The sequence below is a fragment of the Tetrao urogallus genome (assembly GCF_951394365.1).
Source record: "Tetrao urogallus genome assembly, chromosome: 1".
Taxonomy (NCBI): Eukaryota; Metazoa; Chordata; class Aves; order Galliformes; family Phasianidae; genus Tetrao; species Tetrao urogallus.
In genome coordinates, this window is record NC_136813.1 from 93,425,264 (window position 1) to 93,443,229 (window position 17,966).

The window sequence follows — 17,966 nt, forward strand, 5'->3', positions numbered from 1 at the left end:
ATTTTAAATGACTATCATATCACAAACAAGGAGGTAGGAAAAGCTTTTTGAGACAATAGTTAATCAGCTTCTTTTTAAAATATCTGGTCTTATGCTATGTTATCTGGTTATTATGCTATGTTTCTCCTAAAATATGAGAGGTGTTTGTGGGAAGCGGGTCTTTTGCCTTGTTTTTCCTTAAGAAAACAGCGCTTCTATCTTATTGCATGTAGTGCAGAGCTGTGTAACAGTTTTCTTGGGAAGGAACTGACAAACTGATTCACCCTATTTCTACAGCTTATGGGACCTCAGTTTATTCCTTCTCTTTCCCTTCCCCTCTTTTTTTCTTTATCTTTCTCCTTTCCTTCCCAGTGCAGTGATGACCTTGTAGAAGGCAGCAGCTGCATTCTGAGCTGTGCTGGGCCACAGGTTGGATGCACTTGATTTAGTCCAACCCCTTGCCATAAGCAAGGATACCTTCCACTAGATCATACTGCTTAAAGCTCCATCCAAACTGACCATGATCACATCCAGTGATCCAGAATTTCTCTGAGCAACCTGTCCCAGTTCCTCACTACCCTCATTATGATTTTTTTTTTCCTAATATCTGATCTAAATCTACTTTCTTTCAGTTTAAAACTACTATCTCTTGTCTTTACATGCCCTTGTAAAATCTCTCTCTCGATCTTTTAAGCAAAGACCCTGTAAGTACTGAGAGGCCACAATACCATAGCCTTTCTGTTCCAGGATGAACATCTATTTTATTTTTTTTTTTCAAAGGAGATGTTTTCCAGCTCTCTGATAATTTCTGTAGCCCTTGCCTGGACTTACTCAAACAGCTGACATTCTTCAGGACCCAGGGCTAAACACAGTACTCCAGGTAGGGTTCTGTGAGAGTAAAGTAGTAGGGCAGAATCTCACCTTAACCTCCTGGCCATGCTTCTTTTCACACAGCCTAAGATATGGTGGGCTTTCTGTACTGTACACATGGCTGGTTCATGTTAAGTTTTTCATCCATCAGTACCTCCAAGTCTTCTGTAGAGCTGCTCTTAATTATTTCCCAGTCTTTACTGATATTCGGGATTACCTCAATCCAGGTGAAGGACCTGGATCTATTAATCTTCACAAGGTTCATGTGAGCCCGTGTCTCAAGCGGGTCAAGGTCTGTGGGGTGGCATCCTTTCTCACTAGTGTATGAACAGTATCACTTAAATAGTTGTCATCCAAAAACTTGCTAAGATGGCACTCAATTCTCTTATCTATTAATGAAGATAATAAATTGGTCCCTATGCAGACCCTTGGAATATACCACTTGCTTCTGTCTTCCATTTGGTCAGGAGATGTTAACTGTAACTGTTTGAATGCATCGATCCAGCCAGTTCCTCATCCAGTAGTCCACCCATCAAATCCATATCTTGTGCATGGAGAGACAATATAGAACTCTCAGAATTTAGCAGTTCTCAGAAAAAAAAAAAAAAAAGAAGAGTTTAGTTGTCATCAAAAATACAATTTTTAATCTTAGTAGGCAAAAAAAGGAACAAAAACTCACTGTGTTGTACTAGAGTGTTTGCATCTTGACTACTGTCATCACATCAATAAGGACGGAGAAAGAAGATTCAAGGGTTAATATAGCAGTCGTTTTAAAATATGTGAAGATGCTCTGATGGAAATATCCAGTGAAGTCAGGACTTCCTAGGCTGCCAAAGTGATGCCTGAGAGAATGAGACCTTACAAATCACGAACTGATTGAGATAAACGGGGAATAATTCATTGCTTTTTTTCATAAAATAAATAAGGAAAAACTCCTAATAATTGGTAGACCCAAGCAAAGAGTGAACTACTTTGCTATATCTGTAGCAAAAATGAGCAACTTGGAAACAAAGAGGATGTGGAGGAAAAAATGTAATGGTCAAATTTATAGAAGAGAAGGCCTACTAAACAACAGTCCAGACCTCTATATGCTTTTTCTCTAATCTTCACTTCCCATACAAACATGAATAAGGAGACACTGTGAAGAGAGGGATATTTGTCTTTGGTAAGAAAGGACTTATAGAATTCTGCTAAAGAGACGTGAACTTTTTATTATTATTATTATTATTTTAATATCTAATTGCAGCTCTATACATTCTATTTAGAAATGTGAAGGTAGTATATTCATGTCAGCTGAAAATGGAGTAACAAATATACCAAGAAATTGATGATATGTTTTGCAATCTTGAAACATGTTGTCAAATTCTTTCAACAAATCAGGAAGAAAGACTGCATATTTTTTGCTGTTCACATAACAGAGTTTAGCCAATGCATCAAAATCTGTAAGATTGTCATAACTCGTGTTAGCATTGCACTGCTCGCTCTCCATGTCTTGGTTTTTGCTCAGACAATGCTAATTGCATACCAATATTTGAACTGCTGCTGAGTGATGGATGTGTGCCCAGTGATGGTCCAGACCACTTAGCCAGGAAGACCCATCACCGTGATTATCTGGGGCAAGGGGCAGGTCGTAGGATGATCTGAGCTTTGTTGTGTGTAGTCCATGAACCACCGGTTAGACTTGCCTTGGTTAGAGTACTGGAAAGTAAGGAGGCCCAAGACAGTTGGTTGACATTCAAGCACCACCACTTCTTCCAAGTTCAAGATTGATGCATCACTGAGAGTAAGAAATCAGGCAAAGATGTCAGGAAACCTGAGTGAATGAGCAATTTGTTAATGGAAAAATTCAAATGGAAAGTACAGAGAATGTGAAAAAGGAGTCTGCCCCCCTTCGGAGGAATATAGAAACTTTAGCAAGGCATGCAATAAGGAATGGTAAGGCTGACGTGGAATGAAATCTCATGAATTAAAACGTATTCTTAATATGTATTCAAAGCAAAATCTGAATTTCTATTTTTTTTAAGATTATATTCTTGATTAGACTTAATCTTTCCTCTGTGCAGTTGCTCCTGACCTTAATATATACAGAATTTCTCTCCTACATTCCATTCTGTAGGGACAGAGTTTTCTGATGTAGACCTGTGATCTTCATGCAGCTTATTAGGGTTTTTTGGATTTCATTCTGAAGGAACCAACTCTGTATGTGTGCTTTTACAAAGACTCTTCATCCTTAAATTGAGGTTTGGGGTTTTGTCTCCAACGGCTGAAACCAAAATATTACTAACAAGAGGGATGTTGCTAGTGTTATTAAAAATGAGAGATTATTTATTTTTTAATTATTTATAGAATAATTTTGTCAGTTATCATGACTTGAAATGGAACAAGAAAAAGCAAAAAAAAACCATTAAAAATGTATTAACTTTTAAAACCATAATGGAAAGTCCCTATATATTATGAAGATGATCCTTTAAAAGTCAGTATCATGACTAGTGCCAGGATATTTTCGTTGTTACAGAAAAATGCAATTAGAATAAAACATCTTCTTCCACATGTCTCACTCTAATTCATAGGAGAGAGAGGAGGTTCTTTGATATCTGTGTACCGGGCGTGAGATTAAGAAACAATGGTCCAAATGTTGGTCCGACCAGTTTATTATAAATCCTAATCAGGGAGATGGGGAAGGGAAGGACGGTGACTGTTATGAATTAGGGTGATGGGAAAGGGAAGGAGGGTAATAGAAAAGGTAGGAAAGAAGCAAGAATTGCATGAAGCAGGGATAGTCATCACCAGGATCCATCAGTGTCCTGTTGCACGCCATTTCAAAGGTCCGAGGCAAAAGCACAGGGGGAGAGCAGCAGCAGCCGGCAGGCCGGCCTTGGGCAGCAAGCAGGTAACAGGAAGAAGTCACAGGATAAGTCTGGGAGGAAGCAGCAGGACTCAGGTAGCAGGCCCAGGAGAGTCCATCAGCATGCAGTAATTCCATAGTGAGGAATCTGATGGTAGACATCTTTGTTCTTCTTCAGCATGCAGGTAGAGCACAGAGCAAATCCAGAAGGGAGAAAGGCAGGTCGTCATGTCAGAAACCTCTTCATGAGGAATCTGTTGCCAGAAAACCTAAACCTCATGGTTGTAGGTCCTTTTTTTATCCTTCTTCTTCTGCCATCATGGCACTCCTGGGCTCTTGGATAAGTCATGTGCAGCACCTCCTGAGATGTCCATATTCCTTGAGATAAGCACGCACAAAAGACTGCTTCCTGGCAATTAATCTGCGGCTTATCTCTCTGTCATTGCCTCTGGCCTTGCCTGAGGGACACAGATGGACAAAGGATTTCTCAACCCTTGCCCAGGACTTGCTTGGACATGTTCATCTGTGTCCCCAGCAGGCGTTGAGACAATGATGTAAAACAATAATCTCTTACACCACAGATATGCAAAAATATATGCAATATATCCAAATACATTGAGTTTCTAATAGAATGAGTGGAAACACTGCTGAAATTAAATAACATTGCTCTTTTGCTCCAGAACAGCTAAAGCTGTCACTGTAATGTCATGAAACTATACAGAAATGTTGTGGAAGCCTACTTATGTAAGAGAAGTCAAATAATAGTAATTGTAGCTGACAATAAAACAAAATATATGGAAATATCCTGCAGCACTTCCTAATATGCAGTATTTCTTTGTAAAGGAGGTATATGCTGAGCACATGTAAACAGTGGTGTAATGAAGGGAGAAAAAAAACTATTTTCATTCATTTTTATCTATCATTAGAAATTTGAATACATATTAAGACCTGTTAAATGTAAATCCCCAAAATATATAGATTGTCCTTTCCCATTTTGGCATGGTAATTATTTTGGCATGGAAATGGTTCCGTTTGTTAGAGTAGGTGATCTATTTTACTCGTTTCCTCCAGAATAATTTCTCTAGGGCTTTTCTTTCTAGTAAAGGGAATATCAGTTATAAATGTAAATTTTCCAGTATCTACTGTAAAGATTTTCAAACAGCGGCCTTTGCTTGCATTTGCTGGAAGCAGGTGAGGGAGCCATGGGGAGACAAGGGATGTGGCAGAAGTTCTGCCTCCAAGCCCTCTTTTGATTGCATATGCTAAGAGTCTTCTCAAGGTAAAAAAACACGAGAGTAAACTGCTGCTTAGACTTGGCCTCCTTTCCTGATGGAAATATCTTGAATATTACCACACTGAGAAGCTGGTAGCTTATCTAGTTAGTATAATCCATTTTAGAGGTATGTGTGTGTGCTTGATATTTTGAAAGATGATGAAAGGATAGAGTTGTTGTGATTGAGAGGAAAAAAATGGTAAGTATAGGGCAGCAACAGTTACATATACATATATATATATCTTTCATTTATAAAGATTATTTTTTGAAATATATTTATGGTTAATCTGGTATTTTTTATCTGCTTTCTTGAAGTAAGACAACAGCTTTAATTTTTGGGTGTAAAAGAACGATAAATTATTGCTGGTGATTTTTATTAGAGCAACTGGCATGTTTCCCAATCTGAAGAACAATTGGCAAATTATTATTTTATCAATCCTTTCTCATCTACCTGACTGCAATACTGTTTATATGTTACCTCATAGTCTGTTCAACTTGCCTAACATTTTGAAATTTAATAATTACATTCAACTTTTGCAACTATAGAATATATTAAAAAGGAAGAGTTATAGTCTATATTTTCAAGTTCTAGTGTTCTTTTTTTTTCCCCTTCAGTTTATCATATAAATAATGTTAATCCCTACAGTGCTGATCAAAATATTCTTGGAGCCTCCTTTTGCTGCAGAGTTTCCTGTAAGAATATAACCACCAACAGATCCCAAATTTGTCCAGTATTCTTACGTTGGTCATACTTCTCCAAGCAGCTACAGAGAATAGATACATTTTCAATGCCTATGAACAAGAAAGTTTGTGTATTTGTATATATATAATTTATATGTCTTTCACCTGTATGGACATATATTCCTGAAAATTCTTATAGAGTTCCATCCTATATTTCTAGATTTCTACAGCCTCATCTGAACTATGTAAAAGGAATTAACAATGATGTAGCTAGGGAATATTATTTGATTAGTATTAGAGAATTTACATTTTTAAAAACCTTGAGAAGTATTTTTGGTTAACAGTAACATTCTTCCTAAAGGAGGGTAGGAAGTGATCATACAGGGATGGTGAGAAATTGTACAGATTTACCTTTTGGTATTTGACAAGGAGTATTATGATCCATCTTGAAGAGTTACTAGTCTTTTTAAAGGGAATTCAGCCCAGAGTTCTCATATGTAGGTCTTCTATAAAAAGAATTGGACTTGCTATTTTGTTTTGCATCATTGCTCATTTTATAGTTTACATAGTCTCCACAGAATAGGCAATAGTGGTAAAAACAACCCCAAAACACTCCCTGCTATTTCTTGTTAGAAAATTAAGCAGCTGTAATTCTGAACATGAAGCAGGAATAATGTGACAGTTTTGCAGATGTTTCATGGCCTCAGTCACATTAACTGAGTCAGTTATTTTTTCCTAGTATGAGTTGATAGTAATGGATGGCTTCATAAAATTTTCAGGGACAGGTACAAGAAGGTGATTTGGGGCAGAAAAAATATCTTCTGTCATCCTAGTAATGTCAAAAGCAAGACACTAGCAGCAGAGAAGTTGAGGATAATGGGTAACTATTTTACTGCTCCACAAAATCTTGGTTTCTGTGGTATTTGGAGGATACTACAAACTACAGAAGTTTCATGACCTCATGGAACTTTCCACAGCCATTATATCAGAGAAATCACATAAAGAGGGAATTACTTCAGTACTGCTGATAGAAATTTTACAGGCATCTCGCTGCTTCCTATGCTGACGGAAAATAATGTGAAAGGCAAAAGGTCAAATGCTGCAGAGTGCATAGGCACTCAGCTGATCGGATGTTAGTCTGAAGCTTTACACAAGCTTTTTTTGAATCTTCAGGTTTGCAACATTGTTTCATTACCATTAATAGTAGTAGTTGCTGTCTATTTATTTATTTATTTTTAAGGGAAGTGTTTATTTCAAGATGTTCCTATTATTTACCTATTAAATATTTTCCTTTCTGATTTCAGTCTGAGTTCAAAAATTCAAAATTTAACAGAAACATAATCTTTTTCTTTCTTACTGTTAGTAAATTTTCGTTTTCTACTGAGTATATGCTGCAGAAGGATGCCTCTTTCAATTATGACATAATGTGTTATGACATTGTGCTTAAAACACTTGAAATTGCTGACTTTGTTTAAAGGAGAGTTTATTTCCTATGAATTTCATACTTATCTTATGTGGCTTCAGTTATCCATCATAAAGAAGAAATACCCTATTTGTATTGCACCAGAATAAGTTCCTAGCTTGAATTACCAAACAGGCTATTTTTGTGTACATTTGTGTGTGTGTGTATATATATATATATATATATATATATATATATATATACACACACACACACATATATACATATATATGTACATATATATATATTTACAAACATATAGTCCTCAAACTTATATAACTTACAGAAAGTAGGGCGTTTGGGGTCAAAATTGTTACAAAAAACTATTAAAAAACACGTTTTAACTTCAAAGACATGCATAGTGAGATAGTAGGATTATTTACTTCATCCTTGCTATGTTTAAAAGAGCCTGAGGTACTGGTCTAGTGTTAATACATCAGAGAATTACTGTCCAAAAATGAATTTTGGATGTTGTGTTGAGGGACATGGTTTGGTGAGAACAACTGGTGATGAGTGGGTGGTTGGACTGGATGATCTTGTAGGTCTTTTCTAGATATTCTAGATTAGAGTTTAGCATTAAATGAGTTGGTAACAGCTTGATATATTTACACAACAGATTAAATATTAAAAAAAAATCAGTTAACACATACCTTTTACAGTTTCCCAGGTTCTCTTGGCTACAGTATTTGTACTGGTTTCACAGTTGCTATTAGACAGTTAGGTTTGGAGTATTGAGAATTATTTTCATGCTTTCTACTTAAAGCAAGCCTAACCTGAGAACTTCACTGCAATCATTTAAACGCAACCTGTGCTATACTGGATTACATATGCTAACTTTAATAGTGGATATATGAGAAATATGACTTTCACAAATGTAAGAATTGCTACCTATCACTCTCAATATAGTTATGTCATATTGGCCAACAGCTCTCCTTGGATAGCCTTGAAAGGAGTAATTGGAGTCCTCTCTATCAGTTCTGATAACAGTTTTTGCTGTGAGCAGTACAAAGTTCTTATGGTAGAATCCCCAAATTATTTTCTAGCTTATTCATGAATAGCAATGGTAGACCTAAAAACTGCATCCTCCTGTCTCTTTTTGTGGAACTCTTAGTATAAAAAGGGAAGATGCTATGGATCATACTGCTTGTAGATTCTTAGAAATGGGTTGTGGTCATTATAAGACATTATATTCAGATTTTCTCTGCTTTAATTAACAATAACATTAACATATAAACAATATAGATGAAGAAAACAACAGCTTATGTAAAGCATTCTTATCAGGAACATGCTTTTTTTCCCTATTCTTCTATCTCTATCTTCTATTTTAGCCTGAAGATCGGATTTGAAATTCGAAAATTTTAGCCTTTTTCTATGCATCTATTCTGCACTGCATGTGTATTCATAAGGTAGACATTGCTTTTTTGTTTTTCTTTATCTTTCTTTTCCTCTTTTTTTTTTTTTTTTTTTTTTTTTTTACGGTTCACTTCATCACCTTTTCCTGAGAATAAAGATTGTATCCATCAACCTCTCAGCAAAGAAGAAAAGAAGAATTATTTTTATTTTGCCCGAGTATGGAATCTACCAAGACACTAGTTAAATTCTCTTTAGCTATTACTACAACACTGATTTCGAAAGACGGTAATTGGAAGTGAGGGTAATGAAGCAAGATAGAAGGAAGTACTCTAAAATCAAAGCACATTGTTTAGAAAGAGAGAATATTTTATGTCCAGTGCAGTATTCGCTACTTTGAATGGGTGATATGCAAGCTGTATAATAAGTAATATTTTGATCACTTTCAAGGTTCTCTTTAGAGAGATTTTCCATTACCCGGGCTTTTATTATTATTTTATTAATTTTTTTTATTTTTTTTTTAGAAAATATTATTAATAATCAAACTGTGAGGGTTGCTTTGAAACACCATTTTGTCAGACTGCCCCTCTGCTGCCGTCTGTCACATGGTAACAAAATGTAATGGAATATTGGTGGAAAGGTTCACCCATTGCTGTCATACCACCAACATCTGCCTCTGATGCTGTGGGCAAACATAATAAAGTAGAAGGCATTACTTTCAGAGCAGCCATTGTGGTTAGTACACACCAAAATGTTGATATAATGCAGTGATTTATTTCATTATTTTTTTCAGAAAGGGATGCAACTGTGAATTCTTTGCTACACTGACTGATTAATTGTGTTCCCTACAATCTCCCTATTTGCTAGAAATAGGTCTACTTTTTATCTTTAGCCTGACATTTAAGAGTAGGTAAAACAAAATCTTTTCAATGATGTCTTAAACTTATCTCACTGGAGAGGGACTTTTCTGAAAGCTGTAGCAGACATATTAAATCTGACGAGGGCACAAAATCTTGTGGTGTAGTTTGCTTATTTGTTTGCTTGTTTTGATTTGATTTTGGCTTTGGTTTTGGTTTAGTATATAGAGCTGAACATGTCCTAGTTTGCTTGGTTTTTTACCTTTAAAGCATTACACAGATTTTTAAAATGTGTACATTTTTAAAAATATATACAGTCTTGATGTTCTCCATGTACTCAAATATCAAAATAACTATTTTCTCAGCTTCTCAGAATTTGGTGCGTTTCCAAATTCACATGCAGCCATTTCATTTTTCTCATACTTCAGTATTAATGTTCATCATTTATTTGACCAAACACATATTTTGTCTTGCGACTTCAAATTTGACTCTTTTGTCACTTTTTATTCTCATGTATTACAGTTCTGCAATCTTTATGCTTAAAAGTTAGTCTGAAAAATTCCATTAACAAAATATATTTTGTTAATATAAACCAAAAATATTTTGGTTTTTATTTTCTTCTTTTCTCTTCAGATTCTTCTAAGTTCAATTGTATTCTTCAAGATATATATTGCAAATAATAGCTTTTCATAGAATTAACATTCTATGAATGTTTCACAGCTTAGACATAAATGCTGAAGTGCACTACTAGAAAGATGGTACTTATTCTGCAGGAATTTTGATTGGAATACTTATGGTTTTCTACTTCAGAAATCTTGGAACATTATGTATAATTATTTTCAGCATTAAAACCAGCTACACATTAGCCTCTTCTCTTTAAAATTATTAGACTATTTTATATAGTAGCTAAAGGCCACTTGTTGAGATTACAGATGGATCTTGCTGAATGTCTTTGAATTTTACTTCTTGTGAGGGACAGAGGGAGGACTACTGAGGCTAAAGCTATGAAAACCAGTGACATGGAAATGGTAGCTACTCTCATAGAATCATAGAATGTCCTGAGCTGGAAAGGACCCACAGGAATCATTGAGTATACTTCCTGTCTCCACACAGGACTACCCAAAAATCAGACCATATCTCTGAAAGCAGTATCTGTACAAGTTTGTTCAAATATATCCGAGCAATCTTCTACTGTATTTAGGTGATTCATAGGAGTGTTTAAGGTGAAACATAAGGCTGTGGTCTTAATTTGAGCTTTCTGACATAGCTCCTACTCATTTGCTATTCCGTCCAGTGTGTAAGGTATAGTTATGGATTATTTTGCCTTATTCTCATTCAGGTGTCAGTCATGATTTGTTCACTGGCTGATAACAGGAAGAGTCCTGCTAGAGTATTAGGTCAATGAAGCTCTTAGATTAATGGGAATGATTAATGGGAGAATAATTTAAAAGACAATCATAGAGATATCATATTTTATATCCTTTCCATAATTAGTTTCAATCACCTCATATGGCCTTATAACACCATAATCCTATGATGTTCTAGGAAAGAATCACAGAATCATAGAATGGCCTAGGGGTTGAAAAAGACCACAGTGATCATCTAGTTTCAACCCCCTGCTATGCGCAGGGTAGCCAACCTCTAGACTGGGCTGTCCAGAGCCACATCCAGCCTGGCCTTGAATACCTCCAGTGATGGGGCAACCTCTCTGGGCAACCACTGGGTGGTTCCAGTGTGTTACCACCCTCTATGTGAAAAACTTCCTCATAATATCTAACAAAAATCTCCCCTGTCTTAGTTTAAAGCCAATCTCCCTTGTCCTATCAGTACCCTAAACAGTTGTTCCCTCTCCTGTTTTTCATTTTTTAATTACAGTTTCTTTACAAAGCATTTAAATCTAGGTTTAGTGCAGAACTGGGTATTTTCTTTGTGACAAACTTTTGTTTAAATTTTTAAAATTTTAACCCAAAGTGCACAAGAAATATTTAAGCACAGCTGCAGAAAGCTAAAACTAATGAAAAACATGTTTTTGAAAAAGTAAGGTGCTATGTTAGAATAACATACTGAACCAAAGAGGCATGGCTCAAAAATTTTACTTAAGTTAAATTCAAAATTCAAAGTCTTTGAATGAATGGGGTACAATCTTGTCAAAAAATATGATGATGCAATAATGTAATGTAGGGAAATTGAAATGTCATTGGACTTTTCATATTTTCTTGGCTTTCCTGTACTTCTTAAAAGGCATCTTCTGTATACTTTTTCACTTTTTTTTTTTTTTTCCTATCCTGTTGACTCCTGTTTCCTACTCCTGTTGACTCTGTTACTGAAATGCTGAAATAAGCCCAAAAATACTCTTATACTGCTAATCTTTTTCACTTTTTTATTTTTTAATATTGCTTTGTCATTATTGATAAAGACAGAATTGTGACAGGGTAATTGCACCTTTTCTGATATCTTTCATTTGATAGATTATCATAAGTAACTTGGAATGTGGTATCCTTTTCAATGAGTGAGTCTCACTGCAGTTATGAGAGTGAAGACAATTCTTCTTGCAAAAGTAATTTTTCTGAAGCGTTGCATAAGGTGGCAAACCAAAAATAACCTTAAAAGTCAGAAAATTTATTGGTGGTAATTTCAGTTTTTTCCTTCAGAGATCAGAGTGAAGTAGCAAAAAAACTGATGGCTTTTATGTGAACATTATATGGCAAATTATGTGAACATATGGCAAATTCTCCAGTAAGGAAAGGAAATGGAAGGTTTGAAATTACATTAGCTGTATACATCCTGCATATGTTTCAATTGAACCTCCTATGATTTTATTTTTACAATATAATATCCCTATCTTAAAAGATCCGTTATTCTTAAATATAAATATCTAATGATATTACTGACACAGTTCAAACACTGTTTAATCAAGGTGAGATTGAAAAAAGATTATGCAAGTTTTGAAAATGAAATACTGTTTTTTTTTTGTTGTTTCCCTAATTGAAAAAAAAAAAAAAAAAAGTAAATTTTTGAGAAGCAAAATTCTGTACAGAACTGTTGGCAAACCTGTCAGGTTTTCACAAGATTTCAAGCACATCTCTTTCTCTGTCCTGAAAAAAAATTGCTTACTGTAGGAAAATTAAGCAAGGTATCAAAAAATAACATGTTAATAATACTGAGAAATCATAATACACAAATCTCTGAAGAAGAAAAAAAATTAGATTGTGGATTTGTGATGCTCACACAGGAAAGCAGCTGAAGAATTTGGTCTGCTTATTAAACAGAACTGCTGTAATATGTCTCTGTATGTTCTCTAAAATGTGCATTTAAATAAAGGAAAAGAGGAATGTTCCTTACTGAATATAATGAAAAGAAATGAAAATGAATATTTCAAAACATGCTCCTTGAATATATCATATATTCATTTATTTATCTATTAAAGAATATATTTTAATCTGTTCTAATCCAGTTTGGTTTTCCAAAAGACTAACAACAGTTTACATGGGTTGATGGTGACAGACAAGGGGAAATGGTTTTAAACTAAGACAGGAGCAGTTTAGGTTAGATATGGAGGAACCTCACAGGGTGGTGATGCACTGGAATAGGTTGCCCAAAGAAATTGTGGATGCCCCATCCCTAGAGGTGAGGGGCAGCCTTGTCTAGTGGCTGGTGACCCTGCACATAGCAGGGGGGTTGAAACTAGATGATCTTTGAGGTCTTTTTCAACCGCTGGACCATTCTATGATTCTATAAAGAAGCAAACAAACAAAGAAACAAACACAACAAAACCAAAGGAAAAAAAACACCTGTCTCTAAGGAAACTCATCCCGGTTTGACAGAAGAGGGCAGTGTTTCTTTGCAGTTGCATGGAAAAACTGCACACTATTTGAAAGATGAGCCCCTAGAGAGTATTTTGAGCCAATGATTTTAAATGTAATAAATGCCCTCTGAATGTGCTACTTAGTAAAAATATCAGGCAATGAAAAAGTAGATATTATGGTTACTTAATTGTTGTCAGCATTAAATTGTACTGACCCAAGGAACAACATATAACCTTTAACATCAGATATAGATGATTGATTTTTGTGTAATATCTCAGGATTAAATCTATGAAACAGCATTGTAGGTTGAAAATGGTAAAATGGTAAAAATTGAACCTACTACTACTACTACATTATGGAATGTATTAAGTACATTAGTATCCATAAAATGGCTTTGCAGGAACCCAGTAGATGAATCAGCACTAACGGTCTGGCCTTTCAGGAGATATCTGCTTGACTGTACTGTCCAACTTATATCCAATAGGAAAACAGAAAAAAAATATATAATCACAGTTTATGAAGGAAATAAGATAATTACGTACATATTTTACTTTAAAAGCTCTCACTAAGCCCCAGCTTACTTCAAGTTAATATTTTATTATCCTTCTACGATAGGGATATCTGCTAAGTCTGAGCCCTTACGACTGGCATATTTCTATGTCCTGAGTGGCTTTCTTTATTTCTGTCTGAAGTAATAACAAATGCATGAGTTTTTTTTTCCCTTTCCTTCCCCTTCCTGCTAAAAGCTTATATTACTATTTGTCCTTCCCCATAGCTAGGTAGAAAAGCTTCTCCAGAGCTTAATGCAAGTGATGGTGTAAATAGGTGTTGTTGTTTGTTCTACTCACTGCCAAAGAAGGATTCCAAGTGTTCTCTCATTTGATGTCTTCTTACTTTCATACTATAAATCTCTATCCTTTCCTCCTTTGCTTATTTCTGCAAAAGATTTTGATTAAATTCAGTGCTTGGTGAAAGTTACTCCACAGTCCAGGTGCTTTTTCATAGGAGAATAGTAGCACAGAAAATGGTGACAGAATGTTTCCTTAGTCTGCTCCAATTGTAGGGGAAAAATTTCCTCTACTGGGATATGAGCTGTGGCTTGCTTTAAACAGTAGACAATCTATCGAGCCTGTTCATGTGAGCTACCGGACAACTACTCACATTAGTAGGACATGAATGTTAAGCAGCTGAATACAAAGCATTCTGTAGATATTGGGAAATCATAAGCTAAAGTGAGAAATCCCAACGTCTTACTGACAATTGCCTGAATAAGCATTTTATAAAGCCTGATGTGGTTTTGGGATTGCAGCAGCATCCTGCTAGAGGCAGTGGGGAGATTGGCCTCTATTCCTTAAATAGTCCAATACCTTCCGTTGCAGCTATTGTTATTTTTCAGATATTCTTGTGTGTAAAATGGCTCTTCTTAACAAGAGTGCACAGCAAAACACATTTCTCTTAAGTCTATTTATTCAAAAACTAAATTTCTGAGATATGTTGCCTCTTTTTTTTTTTTTTTTTTTTTTTTTTTTTGAGCAACATTCATTCTGCAAATGCCAATGTCTTCAATTGATGTAGTGCTCCTTAAAGAAATCAAAGAAAGGAGACAATGTGATTTGATAAAGAAAACATTTCTAAATATTAATAATAGTATTTGGAATGAAATTCTAAAGTGTTTAACCTGTCCTTATGCTAAGAATACACCAGATGTAGGGCATGATGAGGTACCATGATGATTGGTTCTGAATACATTGAGAAGTAAAAGTAGGGCTTTGTCTTTGTTGCAAAGGGCTTGTCATTATACTAACTTACTTCAACTGTACTGATGGTTTTGTTGTTGTTGTTGCTGTTGTAGCACCTGTTTATATTATGTAATTTCTTTTTTCACTTTCAGACACTCTTCAACTAAAATAGGAAAGTGCTGCTTTAGCAATCTTCTGAATTTACTATTTTGAAATGAAAACACAAAATTATTACTATTTTCATCTATGTAGTCCTTAAGCAAAATTTTTTGGCTTTTTAGGACTGTTGTCTAAACTGACTTTACACTTTTTTTCTGTATATGAGCATAACTTGAACAATTTTACAATTTTTTTTTATGGTTGCTGAGAAAACTGTAAAACAAGTGGTGAAGAAATGAGCATAACATTCTGAAGGAAGTTGTATATTGAGGAGTTGCAAACATGCCATTAACTGTTTAACACATTCCACATTTAACACTGGTTGAATGCCAAAAATATGAAGACATTAAATGAATTTTCAGTTTAGTTTCTTACACTCAAAATGATCATTAAATAAATGTGTAAGGTAGAGGAGATCTTGGGGGCAGTGTAAAGTCTGACGAAAAATACATTATTGATATAAACATGGATATGGAACTAGAGAAATCCTGTTGTTAATAGATAGACACTTGAAAAACATATTGCTTTTATGTTTTATTGTAAAGTTGTACAATTGCTATATTCTTACCTCATACTCATAATCCTGAAAGCCTTTACATCTGAAAGCTGAGATGAAAGACAAACAAAAATGCATTTCATAGAATCATAGAATGGCCTGGGTTGAAAAGGCCCTACTTTCAACGCCCTTGCTATGTGCAGGGTCACCAACCACCAGACCAGGCTGCCCAGAGCCACATTCAGACTGGCCTTGAATGCTCCTGGAATGGGGCATCCATAACCTCCTTGGGCAACCTGTTCCAGTGTGTCACCACCCTCTGTGTGATAAATTTCCTCCTAACATCTAACCTAAACCTCCCCTGTCTCAGTTCAAAATCATTCTCCCTTGTCTTATCAATATCCACCCTCACAAACAGCTGTTCCCCCTCCTGTTTATACGCTCTCTTCAAATATTTGAAGGCCACAATGATATCTCCCCAGAGCCTCCATTTTTCCAATCTAAACAAGCCCAGTTCCCTCAACCTTTCCTCATAGGAGAGGTGCTCCAGCCCTCTGATCATCTTAGTGGTCCTCCTCTGGACCCGCTCCAAGAACTCCATGTCCTTACTGTACTGGGGGCCCCAGACCTGGATGCAGCACTCCAGATGGAGCCTCACAAGAGCCGAGTAGAGGGGTACAATCACCTTCCTCTCCCTGCTGGCCATCCTTTTTTTAATGCAGCCCTGAACATAGTTGGCCTTCCGGGCTACAGGCACACACTGCTGGCTCATGACTAGCTTCTCATCCACCAGGACCCCTAAGTCCTTTTCTGCAGGGCTGCTCTCAAGGAAATCTTCACCCAGTTTGTATAACTACCTGGAATTGCCCCTACCCAAGTGCAGCACCATGCACTTGGCATTATTGAACCTCATTAGGTTTTCATGAGCCCACTTCTCCAGCCTGTACAGATCCCTCTGGTTGGCTTGCCTTCCTTCCAGTGTATCCAGTGCTCAGCTTGGTGTCATCTGCAAACTTGCTGAGGTTGCATTCGATGCTATCGTCTATGTCATTGATGAAGATAAATCTTATGTTATTTAATTGATTACTAAAAAATCACACATTTCATTTATTGTTCACTATGAAAATTGTAAATATTTAATCAAGTAACCAGTGGACAATCCTTGCAAAGTAGGAGATTCCGAAGTAATTTAGTCACAGAACTCTGTATTACTAACCAAAGCCCCACAGAAATATTAACACTTGTTTGCTGTGGCTGATATATTAAATATCTTCCCAGTAGCCAGAGAAAAGATTTTTGTGTGTGTGTGCTTGGCTATGACATAAGGTACGCTAACATATCACAGTACTGACTTTTGGTTTTCCTGAGTATATGAAATAGGCCTTGAACTGGCCATAGATTAAATAGCAAATTAAAGGTATATCAACTCAATCTTGTGGGACACTGAAGATGGATATTTTAATAAGGAAAGATTGTATTGTGTGCCTTTTTTTTATATTTCTACCCTCGTCCCACACCAATTTGAACGCAGGTTATTATGTCCGTGCAAACATGACTAACCAGATTTAGAATGAGATTTCAAAGGAATTTGTATGTCATGATTTTAAAAGAAAGAGGGATCATAGCTTCCCAATGATTGGGAGTGGTTTACTTTTTTTAATGAAGATAAATCTATTACAAATTAACACATGTAATCTATTCTTTTTTCTTGAGACATTTTTGAAACTTCATACCATTCTTTTGAAATGCTTTGATTTCTTGCTAATTAATTTTTTTCATTGCACATTAGGATCTCTTCTTGTGACAGCAGTATTTTGTGAAGATTATTAAATAATACTGAAAGCTAGGACATTAAGCTATTTTACTCTTGGCTTTTTTTTTTCTTTTTTTTTTCTCTGATTTACTTTTAGCTGGGATGGAATTATTTTCTTCAGAGTATATGGCATCATGCTGTGTTTTGGTTCTAGGAGAGAAAGTGACACAGAGATGTCTATAATTGCTGCTAAGCAGTGTTCTGTAGAGCCAAGACCACTCTCAGTGAAGGGTACAAGGAGCTGGGAGGGAATAGAATCAGAACAACTGACTTAAACTGGCCAAAGAGATATTCCATGCTATATAATGTCATGTAGAAAGAGCTTTGAAGAGGGTGGGAGTTTACCTCACTCCCTTCTACTTGCTCTGGGGCTATCTGGGCATCAATTGGCAGGTGGCAAACAATTGTTTATGCATCACTTTTTACAAACATTCATACATGAGCGATCTGATCAAGTTTTTGATTTAGCAGCTGGCAACCCTGCATACAGCAGCGGTTTTGGAACTTGAGGATCCTTGAGGTCCCTTCCAACCCATTCTATGATTCTATAATTCTGTGATTCTCTCTCTCTATATATATTTATATATATATTTTTACAACTATTTACATTTTCCTTTTTTCTTAATAAATATTTCT